This window comes from Protopterus annectens, chromosome 4.part0 (assembly GCF_019279795.1).
Source record: "Protopterus annectens isolate FY-2018-M chromosome 4.part0, PAN1.0, whole genome shotgun sequence".
In the NCBI taxonomy this organism is placed as follows: domain Eukaryota; kingdom Metazoa; phylum Chordata; order Ceratodontiformes; family Protopteridae; genus Protopterus; species Protopterus annectens.
This window is the reverse complement of record NC_056733.1, coordinates 295999632-296019506: the sequence shown is the minus strand read 5'-3', so window position 1 is coordinate 296019506 and position 19875 is coordinate 295999632. Positions and strand designations below refer to the sequence as shown.

Genomic DNA, 19875 nt, shown 5'->3' with positions numbered 1-19875 from the left:
TACCCTAGATATTCACAGGCAAATTCGCTTCTACTTGAACAGGATTAAGGCCTCTTGTAAATCAGACCAATTATTTTTGGCCTATTCTGGACCTAGATTAGGATGTGCTGTTGCTAAGGTCACATTGGCTAAATGGTTGAAAGACTGTGACCTTCATTTTTAGACAACGTAATATTCCATTACCTACTGCCATAAAGGCTCATTTTACAAGGTCGGTGGCAACTTCTGCTGCCTTCCATGCCAGAGCTTCTTTACATGACATTTGTGTCTTAAAAAAAAAAAAAAAAAAAAAAAACCTGAACAGATTTACTAGTTGAATGATCATCAGTACCAATAACATTGATGTTACTGTTGCCAGGATTCCCATTAGAATTAGTATATTTTTTGCCCCATTCCTGGGAAGGGGGAGGTCTGGTATATGGCAGGCCATTACTATAGCCATTTCTGCCACAGTTCAGTTTCTTGGTTTTACGAAGTTTAATAAAACTTACTAGATGCGCCGTACTCTTAAAAATTCTCAAATGCTCAAATTTGTGTTCATAATGCAAATGTTTATAAATGTTTTTATCAATATCAGAAACAGAATAAGATAATTCATTAAAACATCATTATATTCTACTATCATACGCATATATTCTATGCCATGTCTATCAAATAAAGCAACTAGCTCTTTATATAGTTCTGAATTGTACTGTAACCCATTAGGGTAACGCCACATTCTTAAACCTTTTGGCACTATATTGTCCTTAATACATTCTCTAAAATAAGCATCGTCAAGCTGAAGTCGCTTAATTTTACAAAGTTTGTAATCAAATTGATGGTAAATCATTGTTACCAGTGTCCATTGTGATTCTCTTAGTTCACCAAAGGAAAAAGTTTCTGCAAGGCAGTCTTTTAATGCTGGAACCATGCCTGCCGACAAATTAATGTTCACAGACTGATTAATGCGTTGTCCACAAGGTATAGATGCATTAATACTGTCCTCTCCGTTAGAAACTTTAAAATAATGAGGATTCACCTTTGTACCCCCACAGCCCCTAGATGTTTCTAATACTCTTATGGATTTAAGAATGTATACACGAAAGCTGAACTTGAATATTCTTTTTAAAAATTCTGCACCTGGTTCCTTTGTCAACCCTTTAGCCATCTCAAGTACATGTAATCCCCCACTTCATCCCATCGTCCAACTTTTTGAGAACATATGTGAGTTAGATATATGTAACTCTAAGCTTTCTAGTAAGAACTCTGACATGAATGAGAAAAAGGTAATGGACGAAATAAAAATCATTTCACAAACTATTAGAATTATGAAACCTGATAAAGGTGAAGGTGTTGTCTTGATTGACTATGAGGATTATAACAAGAAAATGCTTTGTATTCTAGAAGGAAAGGCATATTTAAAATCATCCATTAATGAATTGAACACTTCTTACCAGCATATAAGGAATGAACTCCAAGATTTATTTAGAGGGTTCAGTTTTTATAGATGTGCTTAATTTTCTCTCTGTTCTCTACCCTAAAATATCAGTCATGTTTTTGCATACAAATCTTAGCCAACCACCCATGCGACCCATTGTAGACTCCAAGGGGTCCATTACCCACCCCCTTGCAAGACATTTAGACAACAAGTTAAAAACACATATTGAGTGAGACACATACTGCAAGGATTCATGGAGCTTCTTAGAAGCTGTAGATGAGATACCTTTCAAGGATACTTTTGTTTTAATTACTATCTATATTAAGGACCTTTATTCAGTCAGACCTCACACATTTGGTTTGGAGTGTTTACAGATTTCTTATATGAAAAAGATATCTCACACTTCCAGGTCTTGGTCTTTTCACAACTGATGGAAATTGTCCTTAAAAACAACTTCATTTTGTTTAACAAAGAAATTTACTTACAACAAGAAGGGGTGGCTATGGGGTCTGCATGTGGTGGTCTATATGCAAATATTGTAGTTAGGCAATGGGAGAAGAAATTTCTTTTTCCTTAATGTTATTTTGAGCACATCAGATTTTACACCAGGTTTTTGGACGATATGTTTGTTCTGTGGGATGGACCTGTTGATGCTATTGATGATTTTATAAACTATATTGGAACCACCACAGAATTTCTAAAGTTCACCTATACCAGAGACCTTAACAAAATTTCCTTTTTAGACATCTTACTGGAAAGGGATTATGAAAATAAGAGGTTTGTTTCAAAAATCTTTAGGAAAAGCACGTATTCGAACTCACTACTGCATTTTTCTAGCACACACCCAGTCAAACAAAAGAAAGCAATAGTTAAGGGACAGTTTGTGCGTTCAGCTTGTATTGCATCTGGTATTGATTAATTTTTAGATGAATGTGACAACTTGAAAAATGTTTCAAAAAAGAGGCAATCCTTGTAAGTTCGTTAGTGGTATAATGATTGAGATGGTTAACGAGAGAGCGTGGGTTTTATGTACCTTTACTTTCCTGTAATATGATTGACGGTGGCCCTTCCACCAGTAATCAAGAAACTAACATTGTTGCAAGTGAAAATGATTATAAGACTTCTTTCATCACTGTATTCACTCAAGATAGTTAAGAAACATCCTAACAAAAAGTGGTCTATTTTTGAGACATAAGAACATCAGACCACTAATAGGACCGCAACCTATTATGGTATATAGGAAAGGCAAGAATATGAAAAACATATTTGAGAGTAGTAAATCTTACTCAAACCACAGGTCAGGTTCTATGAACAAATCCAAAAAATCCAAATCCACTAGAGCAAGCGACTTAAACCTTAGCACGGATAGAAATAGGACGTGCTGGAGGGATAGATTTATCACTCAGACTCCCTATGCTGTGGAATAAAATCCTGGTCCATGTGAGGCAGAGCACCTCGCTGGCTCTGTTCAAGAGAAATCTTGACCTGTGGATGGGAGATCGTAGGTTTACCCCGGGAATCATCTCTGTCACTGCTGGACAGAGGCACAACAAACTAATGGGTACAGTATTTTTTCATATAAGGGGTGGCGTAAGCCACAAAACTTTGGGCTAGGCTTATAAATGCCTTAGGGCAGATAGCCTAGTATAAACCTATGAACCTAAATGTGGCAGATGTAATTATTGCAGTAACATAAAAGAAGGCAGTATTTTTGACATCAATAATACCAAAATCAGAATCAGTCAGAAATACAATTGTAACTCGGAGAAAGTGATTTACTGTGCCATGTGTACCACCTGTTCTTGCTTTTACATAGGCAAGACTGATAGGTGTTCGTATATGCGCTTTTCTAACTTTCTATGTGACATAAGGACTAAAAAAGAAACTAATTCTCTTAGCAAACATGTTTTGGAGTACAATGACCATTAGTTCCAATTTTTTATTATAGATAATATCAGTACCAACATGAGGGGTGGTGCATGGTCACTACTACTTGAGAAAAGAGAATTATACTGGCAATTACGTTTGAATGCTGGGAACTGGCCAGGCCTAAATGAGCCTATTTCCATTTGCCCAATTTTAAAACTGAAGGCATTGGAAAGATAAAATATATTTCTCCATTATGTATTTTAACATTTTAAATAATTCACATGTTCAGTATTATGTTAATGTGTATTTATTTCCCAACATTTTCTACCATATCTAGTTTTTAGTATTTAATTACACATTTATTGTTTTAACATATTCAACATATTTAAATATTTATTGTACATTGTCATTTTATGAAGCAGTGCTTATACATAGTGTTTTGTAGGGTGGTGTGTTCCATGAACTTTTTCAGTTTATATATTTTGTCTGCTTTTTAAATTCATCGACTAAATATTGTGCTTTTAATGACAATTGATTAGTTCATAACTGGGTAGAACCTCCTTTTTGAACTGTATAAAAAGGAGGTAAGTATGTGAGGTAAGTGTAGATCTTTCTGGACAAAAGCGCTCATCCTTGGATTTTTATCTTCTGAAGTTAAAGTGGATGTTCTTCATTCCACATTGCTGCAGTCCTAACTATTGGTGATCCCCGCTGTCCAGTGCCGAATAGGCTTCAAAGTATATGTTCGGTCGCGTGGGTCAGCGCGCGTCGTCAGCGATCGATGCGTCCGTACTTACTCGCATGACCGGGCGCATATCCTCGGTCTTTGCCCGATGCAGAAGCAGTTTTGCGTTGGCGGAGGTTGGTTTTTAAGTTCTGAATTTTCAGAACGTCGAGGTTTCAGACCGAGTCAAGAAGTGGCTAAAAGAAACCGTTTTTTTTTTTTTGTTTTGTTTTCTTGCCTCAATGTGGATAAATGTAAGGAAAAGTGATAACTGTATGTAGGGAAACAGATACCTCATAGGGAATACCTTGTTTGTGTGTACCTTGTTTAGGGCCTGAACACGGCGTTGTTGGATGCGGCTCTTGCTCTAGATTTAAGGTTAACTACTATTAAGAGAGGTTAGTGTTAGACTGTGTTAGGTGATGGGAAGCGCTTGTGCAAAAATGCTCGGCCATCCGGCCACGACCGCGCAAAAAAAAAAAGACAAAACAAAAACAGCGGAACCCGGGTTGATGAACCAACGGTCGGGACGTCTTTAGTGTTACTCAGTGGAGCCAGAGGGGTTTTCAGGAGTTTTTTACCAGGAGTCTCAGGCAGAGACTTTACAGTTACAGGCCTTCTCAGGAGGTGGAAGGGGCTGCTGAGGGCTTCTCAGGTAACTGTTCTCTTCTCTCTCTTCAAGGTAGTTAGAGCCTCTCCTTCTGTTTCCAAAACTTCTTTTTTCTTGCCAAAAAGTTTTTCTTCAGGTAGGGGCTTCTCTTCACACTGGTTCTCTGCTAGAAACATATGCTTATGCTTAGAAGAATTTGCTTAAAATGGCAGATGTTTCATGCCTCTATGCCTGGTTCTAGGGTTGGCCTGGGAGTAAGGCTGAGTTTTGAGTTTTGTAGTTTTGCTACAGAGCTTTCTGAGTCTCTGCTTTGCACTTCTTCTCCCTTCCTCTTTTTTCTCTCCTTGATGTGATTCCCTCCTGCAAGCTTCTCCTCACCTACTGAGCTCTTTTCTCAGCTCTGCCATTCCATGAGGAGACTCTTTTAAATGAAGAAGGGATTACCTAGACTAGGCCAAAAGGCTTGCTGCTAATTGTTTTTTTACAGCATGGGCCTTTTTTGCCACTCCATGCCTCATAGCTGGTGGTGATGTTTTTGCAGGAAGATCCCTGAAAGAGTGATTTTTACTCTGCTGCTGTTAAACCTCCTGGCTATCTTAGAGGGGGGCCTGAGAGCCTAAGTATTTTAGAAGGGTCTAGGGCAGACCGAAACCTTTCTTCAGGGGGGACTGGGTGTTAGGGACCTCTTGTTGTTAACCCTGTTCCCACTGATAAAGAAAAAGGGGTTTTGGATAGATGGGAAAAAGAAGTGCTATCCTCTTTTATGTTAGGGCAATGGGCTTTGTTTCACAGTTTAAATGTCCTTAAAATTCAAAAATCATCATTTTTCACAATTGAAATTGCTTTGAGGGGCTTTTGAAATTGAGTGAGGTTAAAGGTTAGTTGCTGTGGTGAGTTCATGTGTGAGTGGAATTGGGGTATGTGTCTTTGCAATGTGGTTTTGATGCTGTACAGGCCTCCTCAGGGGTGGCTGCCAGGTGTTCTGTTCGAGTTGGTTGCATAGCTGTTCTTACGATCAGAGTGGCTGGAGATTTTGATCAGGCCTTTTTAAAGAGTGTTGATGGTGGAGCCTGTGGAAGCAGTTTAAAGTGAAGTTTGGATAAAGACAAAATCTGTAAAGCAATTAATTTGTGCAATGGCAAAGATAAGGTTAGTAGCAGCTTTAAGGGATAAGTAGAAATTGCTGTCTACTTAGTATAGGGGGTTTGAGGAGGGATGGGGCAGTGGTAGGGACAAGGTCTCCAAGGGGTAGGTTAGGCCTAGAGAGGGGAGTTCTTTAGCTCCGGAGTTCAGCTGGGCAGGGGTCTCAGTCCTTGGCAGAAGCAAACCACTGTCCAGGCCTAAACGGCTGCCTTTAGAGCTCCTTTAGGGAAGCAGACTTTAGCTCAAAAGACTGTCTCTTTTCTTTTTTCTTAGGTTTAATTACTGTTGGATGATGGGTGTTGGATATACACATTAAAGGGTGTTACATTTTTATTTCCATACATTACCCCCTTTTCAAGGCATGTACCATAAAAGAGGCTCAAAGGAGGATTCTTCTGAACAGCAAATAGGGGCACTACTCAAGGGAGCCATTCATCAGAGTCAGGTGTCCAAAATTTATCTCTGGGATTTTATTCTCGCCTGTCATAGAGCCCAACAATTTTAAATTTTGCAATTTCCAATCACTCCTATCTAACACGAATCTGATAAGTTCCAGACATTGATGTTATAACAGATATTTGCCGTTACATCTCCTTTTACAACAATGGTACTCACGCTGGCTTCTTTAGATGCTTAGCAAAGCTATCTACAGCATGTGCCTAGAGACTAAGTTGCAGGAAGTATCTGCGTAAAGCTGGAAATTGCTTCTATATTCAGTCTGCTGCTACTTTATCTACTTTTCTAGTTCTGTGAAAAGTTCACTTAGTTTCTTATTAAAGCTTACTTCAGGCTTATCCTTTGATTCAAATCTATGCACTTCGGGCGCCTGAAAAGTTCTCAAGAAAAAAAGAAGACATTCTACAGCATGGAATAGATGCCTAATGTATGCTAAGATGCCTGATTATTCATGAAATTAGGAAAAGTCGGTCAATGCCTCCTAAAGACTCTGTGAAACTGAATATGAGAGAGAATGCAGCAGCTTAGATATACTTTTAACCCTGGACAAACAAAAGGGTCTTCCCCTTTCATTCCATCCAAACTGCATCAGTCAATGCTGACTGCATCCTCCACCATAGCAGTTACAGCATCCAGCATCTTGTATTCTGGTGCTTCCCCAATGCAAACTAGGTATGAAAAATGGCTGCACACAGCATGTGGTGTATGGATACACTGCATGATTTGGACACTGTCATTTCTCTAATACCTTGCCTTCAAAAAGAAAAAAAGGCCTTGGACACACCTCAGGGATGTCACCTCTACAAGGGAGCCTCTGAGGAGAACCAGAGGCGGTCAGAGACCACGAATTCATTGGAAGACATTCTAAAAACAAAGTGACACAAGACATAATGGCTGATACACCACAAGCCTGCCATGGGAGACATCATCAACATTCCTTGTAGACAGGAGCATTTACATACAGGTCACAAGATGACTTTCAAGACATACTTCTTCCATTCTAACAGACACAACAATTAATGGACACAACACATCACATCTTACAGGGACAACAACGGATCCTCTATGCAACAAAGCAATATGCGATTAAGCAAGAACAACATGGCTCAGATTAAACACTCAACAGGCAACAGGGTTTTTCAGGCACAGAACTCCAGGCAAAACTCACTAACTAGACAGAAAAATGATAACAGACCACGGAAACACGGTCTTCATGTGATTCTCAAGTGATCAGAAATTTCAGAGGTCATGGTGGAAGATCTGTCTTCATTGCTGTTCCATCCACCACACTTATGCCTTTTGCCCAGTTTTGCTAAAGGGTTTCATCACCACAACTTGGAAAGTGGATGCTCAAAAATTCAGTTGGAAAACTCTTATGAAAAAATGCTCATCAAAGGGCCTTTCTTCTTCCAGACAGGTCTCCAAAGGGATGATTTACATAGCAAGGATTGCCTCTATAACTCCAGTAAACACTCTCTAACATAATTCTCCACTCAAAAAGGAGTCTTAAGCCTTTTGCTCCCTTGGCCACACACTCTTTCTCACACATCTGGAGTCTCAGAGGGAAGCCAAGCTTCACTCATCTCTCATCTAACAAGCCTGTCTCATCATCTGGCATATTTTGTCTCCAAACTGTCAAGAAAAAAGTTTTCTCAGTGACTTTTAAGAGTGATAGAAGAAGCTAGGAGAAGCCTACAAGATTCAAATGACTTGAAAAATGGAAATTCGAAAATACAAGATTTTTTTTTAAATGGGAGAGGCTTTTGAATACTAATTTGATGTATCTCTAAAATACTGTTTTAGAGATTGGACCAGGTTTGTCCTTTCTCTTCGTATTTGCAGCTCATGCTGCCAATTACAGCTGATGTTTTTGTTTCATTTCATTAAGAACGCATTTGTTATTCTTTTTTCTTCTTGGGGCAAAATATAAAGAGCTTTTACTAACTCCTACTGTTGCTTGGGACGTCAGGAGTGTGTTACTTAACTTGCTCGCGGTGCTTTTACGATTGAAATACTACTGCTGAATTTGCTTTGTGATAAACTTTACTGCTGCTGTTAAATACTTGTGCAGGAAAAATGCACGAGTTACTGCATTTATGCTGGAAGAGTTTTGTTGATTTTTCCATAGGATGAGGTAGACGCGTTTATGCCTTTCCTATATACCTAAAGGTGGTTTGGTGGTTCCTTAAGGCCCTTTAATCCATCATTATACCTTTGCTTCCTTTTATGGAAAAAATTTGCACACTTTAGATGTACACAGGCAAACTATTTATTATTTAAGCAGGTTAAAGGTTTTTTAAAGTTAAGGGCAGTTGTTTTTCTCACATTTTTTTTGTTTGCTTTTGGGGTTACTTTGTCAAAACAAACTGTTTCTAGGTGGATTTCTTAGGTGATTGCATTTTGTTATTCCCATTTGTATTTCCCATCAGCAGCTGGATTCCAGCTTCATTCCCTTTTTCCCACTAGGGGGCTTGCCACTTCAGCACCATTTCTGGGCATGAAGGATGGGTTTTTTTGAGCATTATTTTATTCAGTGCTATGGCTTCTTAAGTGCATACCTTCTCTCTAAGTCTAAGGGCTGGTTTTACAGCTGCCACTAGAGCCAATGTTGTCATGTCCTCTACTCCTTATGTTGCCATAGCTCTTTCTCTGCCTTATTTCTCAGCCCAACTTTTACGAGACTATAATTCAACTTTATGAATTGGAACTGTGAGTTTGTACCTACCACTTAATAAATGTAGTTTGTACCTATTATAAATGTTATGTACCTCCCTCCTCCCTCTGTGTTCACGGGATTCCATGTAGTTGTGTGTAGGATGCTGATATGTTGTATATATTATATATATTTTGTTTTGGTATATACATATGCTTGTCTTTTTGTTTTAGGGTGACATCTTTTAGTCTAAAAAAGAAAAACTGATGGGTTCGGGGCGGTATATTGGTACGGTGACGTGTGTTTGGGGTCTGTCTTGACCGACGTAGGCCTCCCTCTGATGATCTATTCTGCATTCTACAACTGTATGGTGATTTGCAGCCTGCATTACATTGAGTGGATTCAATCCAGCTACTTCTTCTAGCTTTTGTGTTTATCTGCTTCATTTTCATTCTTCCTCAACTTCCCCCCACGTTCCCCCTATCCATGTCTTTGGAAGAGAGCTAATGGAACTGTTGATAGGGACTCATAGTTCCTGTTTGGGCTCCTGATCTTTCAGCTATTACTTTTGCCATATCAATGTTAAGATACTGTGTTGTGATATTGTATAATAGCCTCAGACTCTGAGGTAACACAGTGGTCAGAGACATTATGGGTAAGGGAAGAGCTCGAGAATCTGATCCTAGAATCTAGAGAGAGGCAGAAACAGATCTGAACCCACTGGTTGAGGAAGCGTGAAAATGGACAACACAAGATGCATAGATGTCCTTCAAGGATGCATCTGCAGTCCTTACAAATGGGTTGTCCCGGCGTCAGGCAGCCCTTCGGTCGGCCGGATTCCAAAGTCTGGGTCCATCCTGTACAGAAGGCTCACTTGCTTTGTAGAAAAATGGTTTGGCCTGATCTTAAGACCTCTCGGTTACAGTGAGAATATCCATGGATATGGGACAGGTTTCAGAACATTCCTTTTTGGGGTCTATATCAATTTTTTGAAGGTTCATTACTGTGAAGCTTCATTCATCAAACTGTATATAGCAAGCTTTCCCTTCCACAAACATTCACTTCTGTTGAGTTCAATGAATGAATTTCCCAGGGAAAGTAACAGGTTGCCCAGCATTCGGATAGTCACACACAGCACAGTATTTTAACCCCCCACCCAAAACTATATGTACCAACTCTGAGATTGCACTACAGTGAGGAAAATGGCAAATTTCTAATGCTGGTCCCTACTTTTTCAGGGCATATTTTAATCTCCCAAGTCTGAGGTAAGGCTGTCCCTTTGGTAACTAGCTTCTTTTGTACTCTTCCCATGCTTAAGTTGTTATATAATGTGAAAATGATCTTGTGCTGTAAATAGTACAATTATGTGAATTCTTTGGATTGACATCATAATGGAGAACCTGATCACTGAACTGTAGGCATCTTTCCAGTACTACAGATACAGTTGATAATAAAAGGAGAGATCAGCAGAGATATTTGCTTTTTCCATTTGTTTATTTCCATTTGTTTTTGGTGTAACAAATCTCTGGAAAGCATCATGCTGATGTGCCTATTAAGGGAAGAAGACCAGCCCTGCTGTCAGGATGACCAGCTGCTCTGGGAAGACTAGCAAGATGCCTGTCTGCTCTGTCTAAAGCCAATTCCCACGTATAGAATTCTAAAGTAGCAGTCACGTTTTTTATTTTATTTTTAGCAGAATGCTTCTGTATTTGTCATCTTAACGCCTGACCAATGCAGCGTGGCTTTGCAAAACACTTGGCTTACACTGCAAAATGGAAAACGTTTGCTGTCTGACGTGCAACAAGATAAATCTGTTAGCTGCAGCTATAATGTTCTGTTACATGTACACTGCTAAGTAGTAAACACTGTACAAAGCTGCCTGTTAGTTGTGTGATGGTTAGTACTGTTTAGTGAGTAGGCAGGAAAAAAACCTGGAAGGCAGCATGATTATCTTTTTCTGTCTCCACTAACAAAGATGCTTGTGTTTACAGCTATGCTTTTCAAGCTACCCAGAAGACAAAAGCTGTTTATATAGCCATTTCTCAGTAACATTGTGCAGAAAATTATGATCTCATTTCATATACTAAAGAAAAGATAACAGTATTGCTACTGTGGTAAATGAAATCCAGTGGATTACATTCACTTCATTTTTTTTCCTGTAGGTAATGAAAGGTGATTTTAAGACTCCAGTTAATTTGAAAGGCTACCCTAAGGTAAGGAGATTAATGCAGCAGATAATAAATATGTTGTGTAATCCTGATAACCGTAAAACGAGATCTGAACTGCTGTTACGTAGATCTTCTAAAAGATTTAAAATTGTGCTATCCACTTAGTGTGGTTTATTTATGCACTGGTTCCTGTATGACCTGTATTACAAAGAAGGAAAGGAGGTGGGTGGCTTCCTTCATTCTAAAACACAGCACTGGCTTCAGATAACTCTGATTTATCTGTAGAATCTGTGCTGTGTTTGTTCAAAGGTCACAGTGCCACATAGTGAAGTTTAGGGGAGACTGTCTGCTTCTGTGCAGAGATGATGCTTGTTTAACTCTTTCTGCCAGTTTAACGTAATGCACTGTACACATCAGAAGTAAATTCTCATACCTTATCCTGAGGCAGTAGCATTGCTTAAAAAATTAGCCTTAAAAAGTTCTAAGATGCACTTTTTTTGAAGGAAAAAAAAACAGGTGTTTTGACTATATCTTTCAATTTGTGGTTGACAGATCAGTGTTGTGTAGATTGAGATTTCAGAGGTTTGAACAGAAGTCTGTGATATTGCAGCTGCTCATCTAATGAGGTGTCTTAGTGTGTACTTCAGTACTGACTTGAAAGAGTTGGTGCCTTTGTCTGCCAATGTCATTGAAACCTGGGGAAACTGACAATAGTACGAATACAGGTGAAAGTTCTTTCAAATCTGTTTTCTAGGCACTCTTGCTCTGAGAAATGCAGAATATTTGGCCACAGGGTAGTGCTTTGTTAGACTTAGGAAGAATGGGGCAACACCCCCCCCCCCAAGAAAATGGTATAGCAATATGTAAGAATCACATGGTTGTTGCATAGGACCCCCTACCCCACCCCCTGAGTGTAACTTATTTCTGCTTTAGACTTCCCCGATTGCTCTTGGACATGTTACCAGTACTCATAGTAACATTGTTTTAATCTTAATGGTCAGATTTATAATGGTGTGAAAGCCGCTTTATGTTCTGCCTGCTTTGACATCTGCATTGCAGCTGCAGAGACAGAAAAGTAATGCTATAGCTTGTCATGACTTGTCCAGAACTTCAGATGTAGTGTCTGAATTATGGACTGTGGCCTCGCTTCAGGACATGACCTTGGTGTAGTCACATTGCTTTTCATGACTGCTGTGGTCTGTTGGTCCATCACAAGGTCTGGAATGTCTGTTTCCTGGATGGAGGAGGAGGTTGTCTTTAGTGGGTAGCATTCTAAGCCTGAGCTCTTAACTGATGCTACTGTGGAGTTTCCAGGACCAATGGAAAAGGGGTTTTGTAAAGGTACAAGTGGTTATCAATGAGAAGACCTGCATAATAAGTTTAAACTAGGTGACGGGCAGAAATGGTAGCAGATGAGGTCAGCAAGGCAAAGTCGCCAGAAAAAAGGAGACTGATGGGGGATGAGTGATAGGCAAATGACATTTCCAGAGATGTTTGAGAATGCAAGTAAAATTGGAAAATTATTTTATTGGAAAATGGGAGGAAAATATAGTAGATAACGCGCCTCACTATTTACACAGGACAGATGAGGAAGAGTTTCCAGCATGGAAGGGTAAGACAGGTTTTGAAGGGGGCAGATGGAAGTCTGACTAAGAAGTCAGTAATCTTCCAGTGGCAATTGCAGTAACAATGGAACACTGGCAGAACATGTCCTTGTATCCAGAGTGATGCTAAAGACGTGGTTGATATCACGGTTTCTCTTGCATAAAGCTGGGTTTAGGAAGGAGTGAGGCCATAAAAGACCTCTTAGTATCAGTTGTACAAGTCTTCTCAAACCAGCTTGATTTGTTATTGAGTAGGGGATACTTTGGGTATACCAGTGTAGATGTGTATATGTGGATCTTTACAAAGCTTTTGAGTGTGCATTGTATTGGTAGGAGTACCAAAGGGCAATGGAGTAGGTTCTAGAGTGGTGGGAGGCACTGAAAATTTAGATGAGCAGACACCAGTGGTGGTGGTCATGGAACTGTTGAGGAAAAGGTCAGTAGTCAGTGGAGCACTGTAGGATTCAATTTTGACATCAGTCAGTCTGTGTTAGAAGACTGGCTTTAAGGATCTGTACAGTAATCATGGTTTGGTGGGCAGTCTCCATTGTGGTGTAGAGCACCTACCATTGTGGGCAGATGGGTAATAGCAGGGATTTCATTTAAGAAAGCACAAGGTTATGCACATTGTATGAGAAACTGTGACAAACACATTGGGTAAAAGGGTAGTAATAAAGTTCAATAAGATGCAAGTGTGAGAATGAGGAGTGGAGTTGATTGCAGAGATGTTTAAGTTCTTTCTGTCTGACAAGAGTACTGTGTAACATTTTGGACCCAGTACAGATTAAGGAAGGACAAGCTGCTTGAAAGCGAACAGAGATGCCTAATTTATGTATGCCTGGCTTTCTAAAAGTGTAAGGGGAAATTATTTGATTCCTTAGTTTAGGGGCAAGAGGTCAGATAGAGTTGAAGAAAAAGGATCAAGGAGGAGAGTATGTGGATTGTAGTTATAAGGGGGACATCTTAAGTTAGACATGTGAAAAGGTCACTTACAGAGAGGGTAATAGGACCCTGCCCTGAGCAGGACATAATGTAATAATTCATGCCAGTAAATTGGTCATAACATGGGAAATGTTACAGTAGAAAATGAATGATCAGAACTGCATTTTTCAATTCAGCAATGTAGTTCCTTTGAAAGGGCTACGAATTTGCCTACTTTCAGAGGCGGTCACACCTCCTTAATTAAATATAGTAATTTTCATATCTGCACAACTTGGGAGAAATGGTCCACAAGGAAAGTCCGTGTTACTGAAGTAAGTGCAACCAGATTGAAGATCTGAAGCGCTACAGTGGTAGATTTGTAAATCACAGAAAATCAAAAACATTCTACACAGTGCTGCAATTAAACTGTCAGTTAAATGCAGAAGGTTTTGTAAAAATAAATACATCATTTATAGAAACTTTCACTTGATTAAAAAAAAAAAAAAATTTTGATAGCTGCCTTTGATACTAGAATGTGTTCCCACTTCTCACAAGTTCAGAATTTTTTGAAACAGAGAAAGGAAAGGATGGACGGGAGGATATTAGATAAGGCAGCTGCAGGGGACTAGCTGTAATCCTCAGTCTAAAACTTGGTCTGCTTTGCTGACATGAATGACTTGGTTTGAAAAGGTATCTGTGAATCAGTCTTCTACATCCTGCATTGGAAACGTACGATGAGCTTAAGAGTCAGCAGTAGGCGTGAAGTACTTGTACTAGGTTGAGTTTTTTTTTTGTTTTGTTTTTGTTAGCATAGGGGTTTGTCACATCTTCAGCTACAGTGGAAGCAATGTTGGATTATTTGGGAATGTGATTAACAAAAGTGTGTCTATGCTTGCTTTGAGCTGCAAATGCCTGATGAGTTGTCAATTGCTTCCTATATGTAATGCTTGTATTTCAATCTCAAATTCTGACTCAGTGAATTTTTAAGACTATATACAGAGAAAAAAGTTGAAGTGGGGTTGTCAGAGAGAGCACCTAGTACCCTGTCGGGCATGTAACTACTGGCATTTGATTGACAGTAGTGCTGTATTTGAACATTCAGATATGCATAAAAAGATGTTTTTCAGAGCCAGAGCTAACTGTAACACAGTGAATCTAGTTTATTTAGCCTACTGCACTGTTTGTTACTGTTTCTACATTGGGATGACAACACATAGGCTATGAGACAGGATGAGGGAGCATCAATATGATATCTCCAGGAGAGCTGAGACTAATGCTTTATCTAAGCACATCATATTACTAGGTGCTCAGCACAATTTTAAGTTTATGGTTGTTGAAACAGTCAATGTTGGGTATAAGGGGGGGCCCATATAGAACTAAGGTAGAAAGCAAAGAATTGAAATGGATTATTAGAATGAAAGCAATATGGGGAAAGGCCTCAATGATAAATTTTCTATTAAACCAGTTTTAATGAATAGGCCCTTAGCCAGATAGATATTAATTATGTTCAGTATTTTTATAATGTTTTTATGAATGAAATGTTCTATAAGCTTTTATGTATAAAATGTTTTCATGTTTATATAACGAGTTCTGAGCTGCATTTTTTGACTGTTGAATAAAATGCTTTATATGTTTTTATGAATTAAATGTTTTTGTGTTTATACAATGAGCTTTGAGCTGCATTTTTTGGTGTGGCTTTAAGAGGTCTTGTCAATTCCTAATTGTTTTTGCGTGCTAATTGGCTGCTTTGCTGTTTAAAAGTACTACAGTTTGGATCTTTATTTGTCTGATGAAGCAGCTGCTGCTGCAAAAGCGCTTTCTGTTTGTTCTGGGATTAAATTCTTGAATTTTACTGCTTTGTTCCGCTGCTTCCTTTGACTGTGATATTGTATGATTTATTTTTTGGAGGACCGGTTTACCTTCACCATAGTCTTTGTTGCCTTCCACTAGAATTACTTATCTGAGCAAGTGGAAAGAGATTCACCTGTTGACTGAAAAATAAACAAGTAGATCCCTTCTCAGCACCAGTGTCGATTATACTAGACTATCTGGCCGACCTTTTCCAATCGGGTCCATCTGCCTCTACCATTAGAGTTCATTTGGCTGCAATTTCTAATTTTCATGAGGGTGTCTAAGATTCCTCACTTATGTCCCACAAATTATGCAAGACCTTCATAAAGGGTGTGAATCATCTGAAGCCACCTTTTAGAGAACCTATTCAACCGTGGGATTTATCATTAGTTCTACAAGCTCTGACAATGCCACCTTTCGAACCAGCCTCTTCTTGCGACCTCAGGCATTTGTCATGGAAAACCTTGTTTTTGGTCGCCATTACCTCTGCCAGACGTATTTCTGAGCTTCAAGCTTTATGTATCAAGAGTCCATACTTGATTTTTCATAGAGATAGTGTCTCTGAGAACTAATCCATAATTTCTGCCAAAAGTAATCGCTGAAATGTCCATTAATCAAACCATTGAATTGCCAGTTTTCTTTCCCAATCATTCAAACAGGGGAGTATTGCCTACATACCCTAGATACCCACAGGCAAATCAGTTTTTACCTAAACAGGACTAGGTCCTTTCGTAAATCAGACCAGTTATTTTTGGCCTTTTCTGGACCTAGATTAGGATATGCTGTTGCTAAGGTCACATTAGCTAGATAGTTGAACGTATCCATGAGAGCCTCCCAGGTATAGAGGTAGCTGGGGACTCTATCCCATGTGTAAGGAATGAATGAGGATTAACAATATCAGATAAAGAAGTTATGTCTTACCATAATGTTCCATCTGTATTGTTGATCCTCGTTCAGTCATTACGCCCCTCCCTCCTTCCCCCTCCTGTGGTTTCTAGTGGATCTCGCCATCCGGCTCTCTTAGGTTATTTGACCAGAGGTAGCCTCTACCTTCTTTGACTTGCAAACTCAATCTGAGGTAACAGGGAGAGGGGGATTGTGGGTAAGAGTTTAGTTAAAAAGTTTGAAGCTGAAGCGAGCTTGGAAAATGGCCCGCTCGGTTCCGAGGTTGGAACAGATACCCATGCGTAATGACTGAATGAGGATCAACAATACAGATGGAACGTTATGGTAAGACATAACTACTTTTTTTAGACATCTAACCATCATGTGCTTATTTGGCTAACTATTTAAATGTGGTATATTACTTTTGTTGAACAGTCTGAAGAAGTGGGTGTATGTGTGCCCACGAAAGCGCTTACTGTTACAGTAAATTCTTGTTTGTATCTTCTAGCCTTGGCTGTTTTTTGTTTTTATAGTAGTTCTACAGTTTGTAGTAGTAGGAGGAGGAAATAAGGACAGCTATGAAGAGGATGAAGAATGGAAAGGCTATTGGTCCAGATGACATACCTGTGGAAGCATGGAGGTGTTTTAGGAGAGATGACAGTGGAGGTTTTAACCAGATTGTTTAATGAAAGAAGGGGAGAGGAAGCATGAGGAGTGGAGAAGTGTTATGGTACTGATTTTTAAGAATAAGGGTGATGTGCAGAGCTGTAGTAACTACAGGAATAAAATTGATCAGTCACAGCATGAAGTTATGGGGTAGAGTAGTGGAAGTTAGGTTGAGAAGGGAGGTGATGATTAATTGTAGCAGCAGTATAGTTTCATGCCAGGAAAGAGCAATACAGATACAAGGTTTGCTCTGAGAGTGTTGAAGTATAGAGAAGGTCAGAAGGAGTTGCATTGTCTTTCTGGACTTGGAAAAAGAATATGACAGGGTGCCTAGAGAGGAGTTGTCGTATTGTATGAGGAAGTCAGGAGTGGAAGAGAAGTAGGTAAGTGTGGTACAGAATACGTACGAGAGTAGTGTGACAGTGGTGAGGTTTGCAGTAGGAATGATGAATGCATTTAATGTGGAGGTGGGATTACATCAAGGATCAGCTCTGAGACCTTTCTTATTTGCAATGGTGATGCTTAGGTTGACAGACGAGATTAGACAGGAGTCTCCGTGGACCATGATGTTTGCAGATGACATTGTGATCTGTAGTGAGAGTAGGGAACAGGTTGAGGAGATCCTGGAGAGGTGGAGATGTGCTCTAGAGAGGAGAGGAATGAAGGTCAGCAGGACTAAGAATATATGTGTGTGTGAATGAGAGGGAGGATAAGAGGAATGGTGAGGATGCATGGAGTAGAGTTGGCAAAGGTGGATGAGTTTAAATACTTGGTATCAACAGTTCAGAGTAATGGTGAATGTGGAAGAGAGGTGAAGGAGAGCATAGGCAGGGTGGAGTAGGTGGAGAAGAGTGTCAGGAGTTTTTTATGACAGATTGGTACCAGTAAGAGTGAAAGGGAAGGTCTGCAAGAGGGTAATGAGACTAGCTATGTTATATGGGTTGAAGACAGTAGCATTGACAAAAAGGCATGAGTCAGAGCTGGAGGTGGCAGAGTTAAAGATGTTAAGATTTGCATTGGGTGTGATGAGGATAGACAAGATTAGGAATCAGTATATTAGAGGGTCAGCTCAGGTTGGCCGGTTATTTGACAAATCCGGAGAGGTGAGATTGCGTTGGATTGGATGTGCTGAGGAGGGATGCTGGGTATATTGGGGAAAGGATGCTAAGGATGGAGCTGCCAGGTAAGAGGAAAAGAAGAAGGCCTAAGATAAGGTTTATGGATGTGGTGAAAGATGACATGCAAGTGGTTGGTGTGGCAGAGCAAGATGCAGACGACAGGAAGAAATGGAAACAGATGATCCGCTGTGGCGAGCCCTAACCGGAACAGCCAAAAGAAGAACATATGCCATTCCATCTTCCACCTGTGTTTGATAAGTCACTCAAGAAATTGACCCTAGTACACCACACCACTGTAGTTCTGATTAAGTGTTCTGTGCTACCCATGATTAGGCAGCTCCCCATCTTCACCTAGAGTTGGAGAGAACAGTAAAGGATCAGTAGCTTCTAGACGTGGTCATTCTTTGTCACATTCTGAAGCTTACTGATTAGCCCCCTTCCAAAAAAAGTTCTGTAGATGGAGCAGCTGTGTTAGAAGAGCTCTTAAGACAGCCACAGACACCGCTGCTTAAATGGACATTGGAGGCTGTCCTGTTTTCACAGCAAGGATAGCAGATTTACTGTCACCTCTTTATGTTCTTGAATGAGATGAACGAGTTCCATCTTGTTCTAGACATCACTGACTCTAATAAGCACAATCTTTGTATGGATTTTGTACAGTCACTCTACAGGTGCTTCAGGCCCAGTTCATTCAATGCAGAAGGATGTTGGTATTTGAAGGCCGCACAAGATTCTTTTGGTTCACCATGACTGAAGGCCGCACAAGATTCTTTTGGTTCACCATGACTGAAAATTTTTTAAATGCAGTGTATTTCTACCTGTGCATTCCTCAGTATCCAGAGCACTACCGAGGTGTTGGGTAAATTGACAAAAGTCTTGCAGGAGTGTGACATCCATATGCTGTTTGACCTGGATGTCCAGATTCCTGTAGCCACATTCACAACCTCTTGGGAAATGTCCCTGGTGTGGGATGCTCCATGGTTGCATTCCCTTGGAGTCATCTTAAATTGGAAGAAACACTCCTGACTCCTAAGTGGATTGCCCTTACAGGCATGGATCTAGATTATATTCACTGCTGCATTTGGACAAGGCTTTGTGAGATTTTCTTTTTCTGACTGAAGATGTAGCAGAGGCCCAGCAAATTCTGGGCTTAATTGCTGCCACACTCCTAATGATGCCTTTTGTTCACACATGATGATGCTGTGACAGTACACTGGACTGTGACGTTAGTGGCTTCAGTTCCGTCATGCATGCATGCATTCATGGAGCAACATGTGCTGTCAGACCCTTGTTGCTCCATTCTTTAGAGTAGGGGACATTGCCCACCAGTTACATGAGTCTTCCTTTTCTGCAGCTAATTCTGTAACAAAATCTGATGCTGGATGCTTTACTTATGGGTTGAGGTGCATACCTTAACTCCCCAGCAAAATGAGGCATGTGGTCTCCATGGAGGAGTTTCCACATTAGCCATTTGAAATTAAACTTAGTTGATTGTCTTGACTTTGAAATGTCCTGGAGATGCTGCTTCATCTAGGGCCTTTCCTAAACCATTCAGAAAGCTAACCTATTCATTGTGTTGCATCTAAACAGGCAAGGGGCACAAGGTCATACCCTCTGTGCAAGGAGGCAGTGCTTGTGTGGCACTGTAAAGGAGCTTCACTGTCTCTAGATATTTCACATCCTGGTGGAAGTGAGAGAGCTGGCGGGACCCATCTTCACTTCCTGTCCTTTCCTTGAGCTGCATATATAGTCAGTCTTCTGGAAGAAGAACATTCCCATTTACCACCCAA

The 19875-nt window shown here is 40.0% G+C and overlaps 1 long non-coding RNA gene across 1 annotated transcript in view; it reads left to right on the top strand.

The window, feature by feature from the left end:
• Nucleotides 1-11031: 11031 nt before the first annotated feature.
• The window catches only part of LOC122799315, a 233869-nt gene continuing 225025 nt past the window's right edge, over nucleotides 11032-19875 (top strand). The window contains exon 1 of the long non-coding RNA XR_006364454.1: nucleotides 11032-11085. This is a non-coding gene — a long non-coding RNA (uncharacterized LOC122799315). The remainder of the gene's footprint in view (nucleotides 11086-19875) is intronic.